This window comes from Cydia splendana, chromosome 11 (genome assembly GCF_910591565.1).
Source record: "Cydia splendana chromosome 11, ilCydSple1.2, whole genome shotgun sequence".
NCBI lineage: Eukaryota > Metazoa > Arthropoda > Insecta > Lepidoptera > Tortricidae > Cydia > Cydia splendana.
The window spans coordinates 12,418,466-12,436,103 of record NC_085970.1 but is presented as its reverse complement, the minus strand read 5'-3'; the positions used below and the strand labels follow the sequence as shown (position 1 = coordinate 12,436,103).

At 38.2% G+C, this 17,638-nt stretch overlaps 1 protein-coding gene and 1 pseudogene across 1 annotated transcript in view; both read left to right on the top strand.

Annotated features, from left to right (window-relative positions):
* Positions 1-17,638, top strand: part of LOC134794892 (head-specific guanylate cyclase) — a 123,783-nt gene that overhangs the window by 1,952 nt on the left and 104,193 nt on the right. The gene's annotated exons all lie outside the window — the stretch shown is intronic.
* The window catches only part of LOC134795132 (uncharacterized), a 33,968-nt pseudogene continuing 23,501 nt past the window's right edge, over positions 7,172-17,638 (top strand).

Sequence of the window (17,638 nt, the reverse complement as noted above, 5' to 3'; positions counted from 1 at the left end):
TTTCTGTCTGCCTGAACCCCGGCCTACACTATCTATGGTGTTCCGTTGGTTCCACTCAGTAACCAATATTATGGCCCGCCTTTATTAGTTTCAAAGGATTCGGTCTTTGGCAAAATATGATCCAATTGAAGAGACATGACAATTCTGGTTGAAAAATGACACTTTAGACAGCTGACTGATCATATTCATAACAAATCCAGATCACATTCATAACCTGTTATCAAAATCAAAATGTACGTACAATCTTTCTATTGGATCAAATTCCACTTGCAAGATTTGAGTACCTACAGACAGACACCGATCGACAAAAAGTCCGTCAAGTCTCGTCTAAAAGACTGGCGACCTCTCTATTACACCCATAATATGTTCTACCTCCTTTAGGTAATAAAGTAGCTACTACACATATTTTGAAATTGTCTTCTCTTGTCGTCGGGTCGGGCGTAAAAATGCTATAAAGCATACCACTGTTGGCGGAAATTTTCTTGGGAACTCCAAATTGAAATACTTCGCGCTGAATATGCGCAATTATGTACGTAATATATACGCTATGTGGTCCAAATTTAGCGAAACATCAACATTCTATTTTGTTTTTGGAAAAGTTAGGATTAACTTACATTCGGCCCGATTCGAACTAGATACGTTGAATATTACGTCTAGATACGAAAGTTCGAATCCCGAATAGTGACGTCTGTTATATTTTATGTAGGTATAGCACGATTCGGGTCAAAAACTTTTTAAATATGAATTAAAGTGAAGCAATATTCCTGTAGACATCATAAAATAAATGGAGTTTAAAGGCAAATTTTCTTGCCGTACCCTTGAAAGCATGATCCAGCCTCCTATTTCTTAAAAGCTGTATAATTAAAGCTGTATGTATCAGTAAAATGTACCAAAAACTTTTATTTACATACAATATATATACAGTGGTACTACTAAACGAAATTAATAACTAGCTTAAATCTAAAATCTAAACTTTAAATTTCGTACTGTCCACGGAAAATAAGCCAGATTTTCCGAACGTTTTCGACCCATCTCCCGCCGACTGTCAGTTTTCACTAAATAATTTTTCCCAAATCCATTTTGTACTTAATCCAGCGAAAATAATTCTTTTACAAACTACTCAACTACAATTGTGCAATCATCAATCACAATCAAGAACATTATAAGAACTTAGACGTCTTCATTACTAACGATCCATTGTTATTCTATTTGGGTGGTCCAAAATGAATGAACGAATACTTGAGCGAGTTAACCGCGTAATAACGATCGTCAAAATTATACGTGACTGGCCCACGAATGTGCAGTTATGTGCTTAGTAACGCAGTAAAACTAGAATCAAATAAAAATAGTAATCAAATAGTCGTATAATATGGCAGTATAACTTCCAAGGGGTAGTGTTGTGCCTCGGGAAAAATAATGTTCTTGGGGATTTTTCACGAACTATTTTTTTTATTATGGTGACGTACCTACGGTCACTGATGATAATCGGTTACTATAAATTATTATGGAACATCCTAGACTTTTAACTATGGGTATAATTCAAATACAGATTATTTTTTATAGTCTAGCACTCTTATTTGTAGATCAAATGACTGCCAATGACAACAAAATCAACTTGCGGCACGCGGCCCCGGCGCAGTGTTCTTAGGATCCTAAAAGCAATGTTCTTAGGAATATTACAATATGCAACTGTTGATTTTTTTTACTTCTAGGCAAAGATCTACAAACAATTATTTACTTTGATTTTATTTATGATTTTAGCTACGTGTTTGCTGCTGTCTTAGAAAAAGTATATTTAATTTGGTCTTAAAATTCAAGAGCCGAAATTACAAAACGATAAACGAAGTTGAGTTTTGTAAAAACAGACCCGAGAATTTTAAGACCCCTTATTATGTACCTGTTCCACCAAATACTATTAGGGTACGAGTAGTATTAACGGAACAGCTACAACTTCCTTACGCAAATTTCAGGCTCGTTTCGGCCTTGACTCCTCGCTGGTGACACAGCCCTTTATTTAGAATGAAAACGATGAGTCATTTAAGAAAACTATCCGACGTGACTCAAGCTCGCAAACTCATTGTTTTGGCCCTGTCACTGGCAAGGTTGCTTCTATCATTAGCGTTTTTAGGGTTCCGTACCCGAAGGTAACGAAGGAAGGGAAGGAAGGTATTTGTATACGTGGGTACGGTCAGCGTCATATAGTAGGTAGCATCCAAAGTATTTAAATAGTTCGGTACACCATATAATTTGTATTGAGTTCCGAACTATTTGAATACGTTGGATGCTACCTACTATACGACGCTGACTGTACGTCGCTCAGACACAGTCAGAAAGGAAAAGGGTTACTCCTTCAGGTCTACCGATCTTCTGTAAGTGGAGATGTGTATACAAACGTAAGAATATGTTAAAAGCGACGAAAGAGCTTGTAAATGGTCTTCACGGATTTCGCCACATTGACCATAATACCTACTCAATTTTGCCTTGTACAAGTACCGTCAGCGTCTTAACGTAGGTAGCATCCAAAGTATTCAAATAGTTCGGTACACTAAATTATTTGTATGACGTACCGAACTATTTGAATACTTTGGATGCTGCCTACTATACGACGCTGACTGTACATATCAATATTTATTATTATCATTGGATGCCTTTTACCATCTCATATTAATATGCAGTTTATTTTCGGATCATCATTATTCATTTTTATATTTAAATATTTTTTTGTATTACCTACTTTAAAGTCCTTTTATTGATTCCAGTAATTTAATACAATAGCTGTTGAATTATACGAAACAATAACGCAAATGCACTCAAATAATAATGGCAATTATTAATTCCAACGCTATTACTTTAATAGCGTCCATATATTCCCTCAGGAAATTCAGACAATCATTTTAAATTAAATATTCCTTTGACGATGTTTCCATAGGAAATATTAGCTTTTATATTAAAGTCGCTGTTTTCCCTATTTGAAATCGACTTTAAAATAAGAATAGCCACGCCTCTCGTCAGTGAGCTTGGATTTATCTGTGTCTTACTTAATCACGCAAGGTATTAAAAATAAGGATTTTGTTAAAAAATACAAGATGAAATTTTAAGCTCCAGCCATAATCTGCGTAGTGACTTTAATAGGTCATACTGAACAACTTTTGTTATGTGGGACCAATGCCGAAATCGTGAAAAAAAAAGTAAGATGGTGGCGGACTAATGCATCACGCGTGACCACCTTACAATATAAACATTACAATGTTACTATGGCTTCCGAAGAAACAACTCCCCAGACGTATACCGTCCAGTAAATCAACCATCACACACGCGATATTGCGTTGCTAACGTTGAGGATCTGCAAAATATATTATTTACACCAAGGCGCGTGGAGAAGAGCAAATGATAAATGCTTGACCGTTTTTCGTTGGCATTTTATGCTAGTTGCGAAATTGGGAAAAAATATCTGGAAGTACCTACCCTTTCTGGCAGTGAAAGGTCAACTCGCTCACATTTTTAAGCCCTGGGGAAGGAGGTACCTACTTTACTTACAGTTTTGACAACATTATTAACCACCCGGCTAGTTCTGAACCTGTAAGGTGATCTTCACATTGGAAGTGTATTCGCAAACCGCTCCCGAGCGCGAGCGGGATATCGCTGTATACCTTCGTACATACACACCCGAGCGGCGTGCGGATCGGAATCTCTGATCTCGTAAATTTGTACGTTTGATTATGAGCAAAGTTAGCCGAGTTTGGACTTCAGAGGTTGCTTCCAATCAGACTGGGTAAAATAGGTTTTTAAGTCAGTTTATTACTATAAATAAAATAATCTCACGAATTTGGCATCATGGGTCTTACTACTCTTACTAAATCAAAACGATCAGTATTTTCTCAGGACCGATTATTGAATTAACAGATAATTTGAAAGGTAGTAAAAATCTTACTGAAGACTTTTCCCGTCCCGCCCGAAGGATAAATTCTGACAAGGCAGTAAAGTTATTATCATAATGCTTTTCTTACGTTATTAATTTTTTTTCAAGATGAGGTCGAGTATGATGCTTTGGGATGATTCCAAAAATAAAGTAATGTAAGGTGGGTAAGGCAAAAAGAAGGTTACAGAAAAACCTACGGAACATTTAACTATAAAACTGGCTTAAAGATTTTTCAATGAATAGGTGTATAAAGTGTCCCACTGCTGGGCAAAGGCCTCCCCCTAGACTTTCAATCTTCCCGATAAAGTCCAGTATCCGTCCACTTGCTGAGATATGCGTCAAGGTCGTCTCGCCATCTCCTCCTAGGCCAACCACTCCGGCGGTTACGTTATGGCACCCACTCCGTGGCTAGTTTAGCCCATCTCTGTCGGTGCATGCGTCATACATGACCTGCCCAAGTGCCCAGTTCCAGGCTAAACCTGTTGGTTTTGACCCCAAAATTACTATACTATTTTAGTAATTAATTAGGTACTTAGTTGATTCCCTATTAATTCGATCCTGTAATAAACTCGCTTAGCGCTGGCCGTGGCTCTAATCGGCTCGTTAAGGTTCTATTCATTAACCTTTCACAGCTAATTAAGCTGTTTCGTTGATCAACGGATTTTTAAATTAAAATTAATCAAAGCTGGAATATATTTTGTTTTTTTACTCAACTACATGAAGCATTATGATTTTAGCTTTCTTTGTATGAAATATGTTCATATAAAATTGGCAACATTTTACATGAAAATGTTTTTTGTGACGGGAACGATACCATAATGGCTCGCACTGTCAAAAAGTTATCGGATCTCATGTAGAGCCAAGTTTCTACTCTTCTACAGGCCCTAACTCTGCAAGGCCTATCTTCACGAACTAACACCTTATACCTACTTAGTCAAGGCTTGGCCGTTACGCTTTTAAAAAAACTATTGAATAACATATCAGTAACGTAGTGAACAGTGAATACATTTTTCACCTTACACCCTTATGACGGTAGCGAAACGACCAAGCCACATACATATATATTTTGACTAAGGTGTACAGTTTTCAAACAGCGTTCTATAGACATTTAGCGTGATTATCATTCAGCAAGGGCATGTTTTCACAAAAAAAAACTTACTTCATATTTTGAGCTGCCTTGTCGCATCGTAAGATCAAATTAACAAGAAAAAAGCAATACTTATGATTTTGTGAAGTCGGAACAGCAGTGTAGCTTTAATGTAATTATTAAGTAGCTACCTACGTGATTATAAATAGCAAGAATTTAAACACAAATATCTGGCTATCATTCTTAAGACGTGATAAATCGATGAAATTCGTTTTGCACTTTGTATTCATGAGTAAGGTATCACGTAAAAAGGAAACCTTTATCAAAAGCAAATTATCAATATTACGAGACATAATCAATATAACAAGCTATTTATCGGACTCAATTAGCTAAAACCACCTTTAGTTAAAGTCCACCAAGCTAATATGACATTGTGTAAAGACGCACTGGGGTTTCCGCACACATTATTGCACTTGAAACTAAAACCCGTACAACTATAGGAAATTCAAGGCGCTTAGGTCATTTGGTCTCACCAAGACCAGTTAATAATCTTATAAGCTCAAAACTTTGCCTTTGAAGTTACACAATAATTTTGATGTAGGTGTAATCATTCTGATGTAGTTTAAGCTCATTAATTACACAAAGCATAGAATTAAGTTCCATCAAGCTTGTTGGTTATTGTTATAGTGTTAGTTATTCTGAAGCAATTAGAGGGGTATGTCATGAGCAGATGTCTCGAGTTATGTTTGAACAAGTTAAGGATACGGGGATGTATTCTGTTTTTAACTTGGATATAACCAAATGGAGACGCTTTGTCTGTGATTTTCTGTACAAAGCAGTCTGCCGATTTTTGCGGGGCAGGAAGAGCCATGTCAGATAAACGTCAGTCCAAACAATGTGTATCTTTATTGGTCATAGAGTTTCGACAGAGGGGAACGCCTGTTAATGGCTACTCCGTTTGGTTATATGCTCCAAGGTTTTAATGTCGTTAATTATTCGCTTAGGTATAGCAAATGCTTACATACTGGTATTTTTTGTTAAATTTATGGAAAAATCGTAATATTTAGGTACGTACAGTAATTCCAAGAAAATATTATTGAACTGCGTGCAAAATAAATGGATACTTAACGTGAAATGTTAAAAAAAAACTATCTGCGAATCCCGCATTAAAACCCTTTTTTATACGAATCCCAAAGCACCATTATAAGTTTGTATAAGTGTGCCTCGATTTCACAAAAATATTCGAGCATTACTTATTCAGCAAAAGTATGGGAAAAGTATTCGCAGTAACGATAGAACTTTCACTACTTGAGTTTTTTAGGTATTTTCACTGTATTAGTTTCTACGCCAATTGAGCATCAACAGTTTTGCTTTAAGTATACAATATTATGTAATCTGTGTAGTTTTGATCTTGATGGGCCTCACTAAAGCAAACCATGTCCTGACTAAAGATTATCGTCACGCAAATAGGCCATAACAATGAAATGGAATGCCCTTTTTGTTCGCTCTAATTTGGTTTGGTAACGGTGGGAAATGGGGAAAATGCAGTTCTTCGAATTAGGGTGATTTCGTTTGTAAATGACTTTTTTTTAGGATACCGTACCAGAAGGGAAAGGGACTTTGAAGCATCCCGTTTTCTACTACTAAACTAAGCACTAACTATTAATTAACTGTATGTTGCACAATAAAGAATATATACTTACTTAATTTTTGGTCTTGGGTAGAATCTACTTACATAATATTCCGTTTTGTCCCGATCCATCGTGGATGAAATTAAATTAAAAGATGAATTAAAATGCGATGTTCTAGCACTTACGGAGCATTGGCTGACAAGTAACCAGCTAGAAAGTGTGCACATAAGTAACTATATTCTGATATCTAAGTTTTGCCGCGGTTCTCGTGAACACGGTGGCGCTTGTATATATGTAAAGAACACTTTAAGTTCTATGGAAATAACAGAATTAACTGCTATGTCGGTGGAAAGATATTGCGAAATTGCAGCCACATTGATCCAAGATTTCAATGTATTAGTGGTTTGTGTTTATCGATCAAATTTAGTCAAATCTGTAGATTTTCTTGACATTTTAGATCGGCTGCTCAACAAAGTCAATAAATTGGGTTACAGCTGCATTGTAGTTGGTGATACCAACATAGACTGTTTAACCATGTCAGTCGATCATAAACATTTACTTGACATCCTTACGCCACATAACTTTGAGAATGTAGTAGACTTCCCCACGCGCGAAACCAGTACCACATCCACCTCTTTGGATCACGTGTACATAAATCAAAGTCACTTGGTAAGTGCATCTGCAGCGGTAACAAACATCAGCGACCACTACGGCGTCCGCGTAGAAATTGAGTGTGAACGCACGTCCGCGCCGCCCCCGCGTACCCGCCGCGTCCGCGATTACACCGCCGCCTCTAAAATTGCCTTCGCGCGAGCCGTTGACAGTGTGGATTGGGACAAATTATATCAGAACAAAACCACCGTTGACGACCTCGCGACTGCAATAATTAACATCATAATTAACAAAATAGAAATCTGTTTCCCGTTCAAGGTCAAACCAAACGTCTCAAAAAGTACTACATGGATTACGGAGGAAGTATACAATATGAAACGATTGCTATTTGACCTTGTCGATCTCAAACAGAAATTTCCCGAGGAAACGTCGTTAGAACAAAGAATAGCCGATCTTAATAGTAGGTACAATGAGCTAACGCGGGATATTAAATCGGAATTCTACGCTACCAAAATAAATAGTAGCGATAATAAAATTAAAGCTATGTGGCACATAGTCAACACAGAAACGAACAAAAATGAAACTTCTACTGTTGACTATACAGATATAATCAAAAAACCAGACGGGTCCGAATTCTCAAGTAAATTAAATTTATTAAACGCCATGAATGAGCAGTTTAAGGGGGCCGCGACTCGGTGCGGGGCCCCGCCTGCGCAGCTTCCGCACGCCCTTGCGTCGCTCTCATACGCATGTGCCACTGCCGATCGCTCGCTGCGATTCAAGCATTTCACACCGGCAGAGGTACATAAAATCATAGTTAAAAATATTGCAAATAAACCCACCCAAGATTTGTACGGTATATCAGTGGAACTTATTAGACTTTCGGCCACTCCGCTCGCTCATCCATTAGCTGCGCTTTATAATAAATGCTTGCGAGCTGGGAGATACCCGAAGTCCCTTAAGGAAATAAGGATCAGCCCGCTGTACAAAGGGAAGGGAAAGCAAAATGACCCTGGTTGTTATCGTCCGATATGTATTATACCAGTAGTGGCGAAGATCTTCGAGAATGGACTGACAACCCGTCTATCTCAGTTCCTTTTGAACAATAACTGCGTATCAGAACGCCAGTATGCGTATAGACCGGGACGATCTACCACAATGATGGCGCGTGAAGTAGTACGCCTTATACTCCAAGCGCGTGAACGAAAGCTCGAGGTCGCAGTCCTTTTCTGCGACCTCTCGAAAGCTTTTGACGTAGTTGACCACAACTTACTATGTTCGAAGCTCTACCACTATGGTGTTCGAGGACCTGCGCAAGACCTGATGTCGGACTTCATGCGCGACCGGACGCAATATGTAACTGGTCAAAGAGGTAGTCTGAACTCACATGGGCTCTCGACCGCCATCGGCGTCCCCCAGGGATCATCTCTGTCAAATGTGGCTTTCTCGGTCCTTCTCAATGACTTGCCCATGGCGGTAAGTGAGGGCGAGGTTTACATGTATGCGGACGACGTTGCTGCTATCGTAACCGCTCCAACCATTGACCAACTGGAGTTGAAGTTAAACACGGTTGCCGGGCAATTATCGAACTGGTTTAAACATAACGGTCTCATTTTAAACTTAACCAAAACCCAATTCATCCAGTTCGATTTGTCCGGACGCAGGCGTCGCCCGCTGCATGTGGAACTCGCCAGTGGTGTTATTGGTCAGGTCAGTACTACTTCTTTCTTGGGTTTTCATATTGACCAAACCCTAACGTGGGAGAACCACATTGAATCCATCTGCGGAAAAATGGGAAGAGCTTGTTTTGCCTTGGGTAGTGTACCCTCCCCAAATATATATCTATAAATACCCCCTTAATAAATACATATAATAAACCCCCCTCTTAATAATTACCCCTATAATTTGGCCTTGTCGTGATCGTCTAGCTAGCAGTTAGGACCCCCTCGAAGTGAACCGCGGAAACCTAGATTCTTTAATGAGTAAAGCTAAATTTTGGACTCGGTTTTTAGATATTATTACCTACCTAGATTTTAATTAAAGAATATTTAATATACTTACTAAAATAATTTATGACGTAGCTAAGAAATAGAATGAAACCTTTTTATTTAATTATAAGAATAGAAAATACTACTAGTTTTATGGCGTAATGTAAGTGTCATCAAAAGAACCAAAACAAGAATGATATTGAAGATATATGCAGCATATACGATAATTGATAATATAAATATAAAAATATTTGTTGATAAAATCCTGCTACGCCTATTAAGTCCCCGGGATAACATAGAAGTAGCACTCCTGAGGTAAGCTCATTTACTCCCTAGGATTTTAAGGATAATTACAGTTAACTATCAACTTCTAAGCGATGTGTGACTTATTCACACGTGCTACTCCGTATGCCCGATGCAAGTCTGGGAACTCTTAGTCCGATTACAAAATCAATCGAAACACCTAGCCTACCATTTTAGCCGGAAGGGCTATGACCAACACTTCGTAAGATAAGCGCACCTAGATGATGATGAAAAGAAGTGTCAAAAGTATCCATCAGTCATCAAAATTACTAATCTTTTTTACATTCAAAAGCTAAGGATACGAATCCTTTAATCCCATTTCCCAGAACTAAGAGTATAAACAGTAAATCTGATTTTTAGAGGTATAAACGAAGTACTAAGTTTATTTGTTAAAAATTAAGCTTTATAAGACTAAGAATATCAAGACGAGTAGATATATTTAGCTCGAAACATCCTCTGGATTACTTCTGCCTGCCAAAGGGTCCCTAAAACAATCCTTTCTTCGATTTTCTATCTCAGAAAAGTCTGTGTTCCTAAACCCAGCTTGATATTAAATAATTTGTTTTGTAAATACCTTAGAAACCTGATTACAATACCCAGTACTTCATTTCTACTCCAGAAGACCAGAATTGTGATAGATAAAATTGAAATATTACCTTTTTACCCAGATAAATTAAAATATTAGGAGATTTAGACGATTAACCACCTTACCGCATGACTTAAAATAATGATACCATATTTGAAGTCCTTAAAAGGAGAAATATATACCAACCTAACAGAAACCCCATATTTATAGTGTGTGATTCTACCCTATACCTAAACGTAGGCCCTAATCTAGTATATTCAAAGCATAGTTCGTTCTTACCATCGACCTAATGCTTTGTAATATACACAAGTGTTGTCCCTACGAGAAGCTGTAATAGTTCAGCAGGCGAAACCGATAAAGCAACCTACAGGCCGGTGTGATTGTGTCCCCCCATGGCGATTTGCACAAAGGCAGGGTGGCAACATGGGTAACACAGGTCCCTATTGTGTCTATGAATGGTATAAATAAATATATTTAATATACAAGGTCTCCAAATACTGTAGGTTTCAAATGAGCAGAGATTACTCTCAATGGCGCGCACGTGACGCCCTCATTTTAGTCTATCAGTTGGGCATTGGAGGCCAGGAAGGGAGAGATATTTCACTATCTGTGTTGGTATAAAGATAGTGCCAAGTCAACCCTTATCTTGGTAACAAAACGACTCCTAACCGTTCCCCTTTAACACCGCAAGGTGGGAAGCGCTTAGTCGGACAAACTGTCAGTCCAAGCAATGATCTGGCTTTAAAATTAGCAAAAAGGTACCTTAGAAAGGTATGAGAATATCTAAGTTTACTTTTACAAAAAGAACCCCACGCAAAATAAAACAAAATCATGAAATTCCCTTAAACACTGCCACTCTGAATCCACGCTTTGTAACGGTATCGTTCCCCAAAGCTGAATCCAGAAACACAATGTAGAAAACTTCACGACAAAAGAAACACAGGTACAGGCAAGCAAAGAATCTCCACTTAGTCTAAGTTCAGCGTTACGACAATATTGTCCCCGTAAAACCAAACACAGACACAAATTCCAAGTTTAAATTCACTAGGATAATTCCAGGTAAACCCAAACACAGAAAAAGTAGCAGAGAAACTCCACCCACCAGCACTATGTACGCCCTAAGCCAGAGTCACTGTTAGTCGGAAATCTGAGAATGAATAAGTCCGTAAGCAAGGCCCGCTCAGCCTTATATAATATCCAAATGGCGACAAACGTTTCAACGCTTCAAGAAGAAGAGTCATATATCCCCGTTTGTTTACTATTCGAAAGTGCTTATTCCCTGTATATTAATACTCATAATCGTTTAATGTTAGCAAGGTGGAGGCTATCAATGCAGTCATAAAAATAGCGACATGATCCTCTTAGAAGTAAAGATCTTAAATCCTTGTTTGTTTACTAAGTCATATGTCCCACTCATTAAGGCTCATAATCTGCCGAACCCAACGGAACCATACCCGAACAATACGATCATAAAACTGGCGACAGTATTCGAAATTCAAATATTTAAATCCTATTCTGTTTACATAAGCCTTATGTCCTACACTTTAACGTTCATAATCTATTAATGCTGATGAAGCTATTTTTCAACGATACCTACGCACACTAAAGCAACCAAAAGTATGTTTGAGTTAACATCTTTCCCTTTATGATTCCAAATATTGCGTCCGTACTGACGTATTTCATGTTTATTTTTATAATAATGTATTAAACATATAATAGAAGTTAATTATTTAATCATTGTAACCTTTTATCTACCTCACGCTTTTTGAATTTTGCGGTTTAAAACGATATCAGAACGTCACCGCGCCTATACCTGTCAAAGTCAATGTAAACAACCTTACAATATTTGTTTTCCTAAGCAAATTCTTGTTATTATTTTGTTTTTACTAAGTTAATTAGCAATTAATTTAATCGTGGATACATATGATAAAGACTAGACTATGAAATCAAGTGCTTCGAGTTACCATCGTTTAGATCTTTCAATGAAAATCAAGAACGTAAACCCACGACCGGCAAGGAAGCTCCCGGAAGCTTTCCTTCACCGCTAAAATGTAAGTTTTATATTGATAAATGAGCTTAATATTACGTAATAGGCATATGGCCAGTCACAGTAGGCTGACTACTGTTCTTCCGCGGCAGGCAGTCCGCAGCTGCTACTATGCCAGCATACAGTCCATAGTACAATATGGGCTTGAGCTATGGGGACGCGCGGCCGACTGGCAGCGTGTTTTCCGGCTTCAAAAACGAGCCGTAAGATCTATGGCTCGAGTACCATGGCATGAGTCGGCTAAGCCACACTTCACCGCCTTGGGTATCGTCACAATGCCGGGTCTCCTAATACTCCAGACAGCCGTATACACACGGGAGAACCTCGATAAATATCCCAGACGGGGTGAAAAAAGCGACCGTGTAACTCGCTATGGACACAAATTAGCGGCAGTGCCACGTAGTCTAGCCAAAACGGCTAAATCTATACATGTTATGGGCCCCGCTGTATACAATAACCTACCAGTATCCATAACTGATGCGCCTAGTCTGATGAGTTTCAAGGCTAGACTCAAAAATTGGCTGATTGAGCGGCCGTTTTATAGTGTCGAGGAATATTTGACCTCAAAATATTTATAATGAATACCAAATAATGTTAATAATAAAATAACAATAGCAGTTAAATAATGTCACAATAATTGACTTTTTAGTTTACTTAATTCTCCTTTTTTTTTCTCAAATGTATGAATCTTGTATACTTATTTATAAATCTACCTTTAATGTAGTTTAGTCATGTAAGCCTGACCTGTAATTTATATTATCAATAAAATATGAGTATGAGTATGAGTATGAGAATAAAATTGTAATATTTTAGATATATTCCAATTCCTCCTTCCAATAAAGGCCCGGACCTCGTAGAAAGCTGTCGTCCTGCTTCTTTATCGAATAAGTTCAATTCAGACATCGTATGACTGCCGCTCCAATGTACATTTTGTTGCCTGAAGAGATGTTCTAGTTATATTATCGATATATTTTTTATTTACGAGCCTAGAGTGTACGAGCCTAGATAAGAATGTGCCAACGCTGAGCAAAGGCCTCTCTTTGCGGCCTGGCCACGACATTGCGCGACTGGCTTCGGCTAAGGCGACAACCATTTAGAGATGGGTATTACCCAATTTACCCACCCAGATAAATACCCGGTAAATACCCATCTACCCGGTATTTACCCGTATCTACCCGGTATTTACCCGTATCTACCCAAATGGACGGGAAGATTCATTTCTTGTTGCACATGTCGATTTGTGTTAAAGTGGAGATATAAACCGAGTTAATGGTTGTAATTATTGTGTGTCATTTAAAATGAAATGGTTTAGTGAAACTTGTAGTTGTAACTAAGGAATGTTTACTACAATTTTGATAAATATTAAAAAAAGGCCGTCATAAGAGTTTTTTTTTTAGATTCGAGTAAATTATCGTACTTGTACGTTGATAATACAATTCCAACTTCGGTTGGCGGGGGGTGTGGTTGGGGGGAGGGGGGTAAAAGTGAACTTTTTCATATAACTTGGAATCTGTCATTAATATCGAAAAGTGTTGTATGTACAAACTAAAGTAGACATAATTTTCTACAAAAAAGGTTATATACATTTTTGTCCTAAAACTAACTGTATTTGACTTATGAGCTTCCCAAGTTGTGATACTGCACAATTTTTTTTTATTATCATTCATAAGTAGTCTTTATTTTCATCTTTCTAATGTATATTAAAAGTGTTTTAAAACATTTCCGGAAGCCAGGGAATGATTTTACACGATTTTCATAATTGTACTGATGTGTTAAAATCGAACTTCACCTCATAGCAACCTTTTCGTACTTAGTTTGAACATACATTTTATGTAACATTATAAAAAAATACTTAAATTAATCTTATTTATACTCACATACCATTAAACACATAAAATTTAGAAGAAAAATGAAAATACCCGCGTATTTACCCGCGGGTAGGTAAATATCGGGTATTTACCGGATAAATACCCGCTCTCGGGTATTTACCCGGGTAGTTACCCATCTCTAGACACAGCGTTCCCAACCTTTCGGTTATGGTGCTACTTTACCGCCCTAGGGTGGGATTAAGGACAATACTAAATTAGTATTGTCCTTAATCCCGTAGGCAAGTCTTGCCTATGTCAAAAATTTAAAGGGCCATATATGTATTGTAAAATTTGTACAATACACATGCGAAAAGGTAATTACGGCGACTAGTGTCGATTTAAAACACTCCCTTCGGTCGTGTTTCAATTTATTGCCACTCGTTGCGAATTTCCTAATATATTTCGCACTTGTATCATAATGTACTAATGCAATGTAGGCACTTAATCTGCTGGTAAACATGAACGCCTGTCACTATTTTGCAACCTTAATCGTTTCTTTATGAATATACTTATATCGATTGTTTAATAACAGCAAAGAGAATAGATAGTATAGAGGGGTCCTGTCATAGTAAATTTTGTCGTCACAGTAAGTATACTGCCATCTATCGAGATACGACTAAAACTCAAAATGAAAACGTATAAAATTATCAAAAAAAAATGTATATATATGGATAAATGATTTTATTATTTTTATATCATTTTTACCCATGTTCATTCACTGATATCTGTGTTAAAATTGTTAAATATGAAACGGTGTCATCACGCCTTCTAGCCGAGCATAGGCCAAAGGTGTGTGCGCCATCTATCCGAGAATGACTTTTTCTTGATTTCCGAGGCACGTTTTTTCCTTAGACTTTATTCATCTTATACGAAGTTACATATGTCTTTGATAACAGTATCAATCAATATAAATAAATATTTAGAGACTGTTTTCAAATAAAATTAATGTGTTAGTAATTCGGTTAGTAGAGACACCTTGCTGACAGAAGTTAAGGACAAAATTCCGGAACTATACAATTACCTTTTCTTTTGCTATTCAGACTCATCTAAATTAATGTACAAGTCACATGAATTATCTTCTGAGGTTGGCTGTCAGCAGGGTGACCCTCTCGGGCCAGCAATTTTTAGTTTGGCTATAAATCCAATTATCAAAAATTTAAAATCAAAATTCAATGTGTGGTACTTAGATGACGGAACCCTAGGAGGCGACGTGAATACTGTACTCTCTGATTTGTCTTTTATTAAGAGTAGTTTCGAAAATATTGGTTTAGAACTGAATTTCAGTAAATGCGTTTATTCAAAAATCTTCTTGTACTTTGACCGACTTACAACCCAAATTTGACGATCTGACTCCCAATATCAAATCAGTAGACAAGTATTCTCTTTGCCTCCTGGGTTCTCCTATATTCGAAGAATCTTTTCCCGATTATATTTCTAACTCCATAACTAAATTCAAAAGTCACACGGATCGCTTACTTGAAATTAGCCCTCATTATGCTCTTGTGATTCTTAAATTCTGCCTTTTTGTCCCTAAATTTACGTATGTGCTCCGCTGTTGTCCTTTCTGGAAACATCAAAATTTATTGTCGCCCATAGATGATTTGATCAAAATTAGTTTAGAGACGATTCTAAACATTCAGCTAAGTGAGCCTTCCTGGTCTCAAGCGTCCCTCCCTATTCGGTTTGGAGGTTTAGGAATTCGCAAAATTTCCAGTGTGGCTTCCCCAGCCTTTTTGACGTCCACTCATAGCACGTCTGGTCTCATAGGAAATATCTTAAGGGCTTTGCCCACAAACTGTGAGATCGCGGGCTTTGAGGACGCCAAAAATGCTTTTAAAATTGCTTGCCCAGGCAAACAATTTCCAGACAACCCAAATTCACAAAGGAGTTGGGATAATGTTTACTGTGATTTAACTTACAATACTCTCCTAAACAACTGTACAGGTCCAGACCGCGCGAGGCTTTTGGCGGTCGGAGCCCGGGAAGCCGGTTACTGGCTACATGCCCATCCTTCGCCCAATACTGGTACTTTCTTGGATCCGGCCTCCCTTAGACTGGCGACTGGTTTGCGACTCGGGGTTTCGGTGTGTACGCCACACATATGCTCTTGTGGCACGGACGTGGACCGACTGGGACACCACGGATTATCTTGTCAAAAAAGTGCAGGCCGTTTTTCGAGACATGCGTCGCTTAATGACATAATCCGTCGGTCTCTTGCCACCATCAATGTGCCTGCTCTTCTTGAGCCGACTGGCATTATCAGAGATGATGGCAAGAGGCCCGATGGAGTGTCCTTAGTTCCTTGGAGCTTGGGACCGATGTTGGTGTGGGATGCTACCTGTGTAGACACACTGGCACCGTCCCACCTCCAACGGACTACTGTAAAAGCGAGCGGAGCGACGGAAAGCGCCGCAATTCTAAAACGTAACCGTAAGAGAGTACCATTTTGTACCATTTGGTGTTGAAACTCTAGGTCCATGGGGTCCCAGCGCGCATAAGTTGCTCGCAGAAATCGCGAAGCGTCTGGTTGACGTAACTGGTGACCGAAGAGCTGGCGGCTACCTCGCACAACGTATCAGCATTGCGATACAGCGAGGAAATGCCGCCAGCATCCTTGGTACAATGCCTCAAGGGCGTATTTTAGATTTAAGCTAGTTATTAATTTAGTTTAGAAATTAATGTTATATTATGGATATGAGATGACATAACAATTACTCATAGGATTTGAAGCGTCTAGAACCGTTAAATTTTTAGGTACTACTAGGCCACCGCATCGTCGAAATATAAACTTTATCGATAAAACAATATCTCACAGACATACCCCAGCCTTATGCCTGCAGTCGTCATATGGCCGCATGTCAGATGAATTTCCCCCCTTTGTGTTGAATTCAATTCAAGCTGCATTTTGAAGGTACGAACATGGATAAATTTCTAATATTACTATGTTCATATTGCTTCAACGAGTGAATGAAAGGAGAGCTATCCTGAACATCATTGCAAATAGACGCGGAAAAATTATTGGACACTTAATACGACACGACCACTTCTTTAAAAGTACCTATCCTGGAGGGGCGGATAGGACGCAAGCGGGGAAGAGGAAAACCCAGACGCAGCTTTTTGGAGCAAGTGAAAGAAAAAGTAGGGGTCGTGTCGTATCAAAAAGTCAAAGAGCTGGCGCATGATAGGGAAAGCTGGAAGATACTCCACCGACAAGAGAATAACTCAAGTTAATGATGATGATGATTGCTTCAATGAACCTTTACATTGTGTATAATAAAAATAAATGTTTAAGAGAAATTTAGATGCATACATCCATATCTACTAAAAAGAACCGATGTTAATTCCTAGCTTTTATTTAAGAGAATTTGAAATAGAGGAATATTGTCAAAGTAAATTATGTAGTCAGTACATTTACTGCCATATTTCGACACAAATGATTAACACTTTTAGAACGCCATTTGACTTAGATCCTTATTTTTTCACTGATATGTGTTAAATTAGTAAAATGTCATAAAGTATCGCCATCTACTCGAGAATAGGCCAAAGGTATGGTGCCATCTTTTCAAGCGATAGCGCCATACCTTTGGCCTACACTCG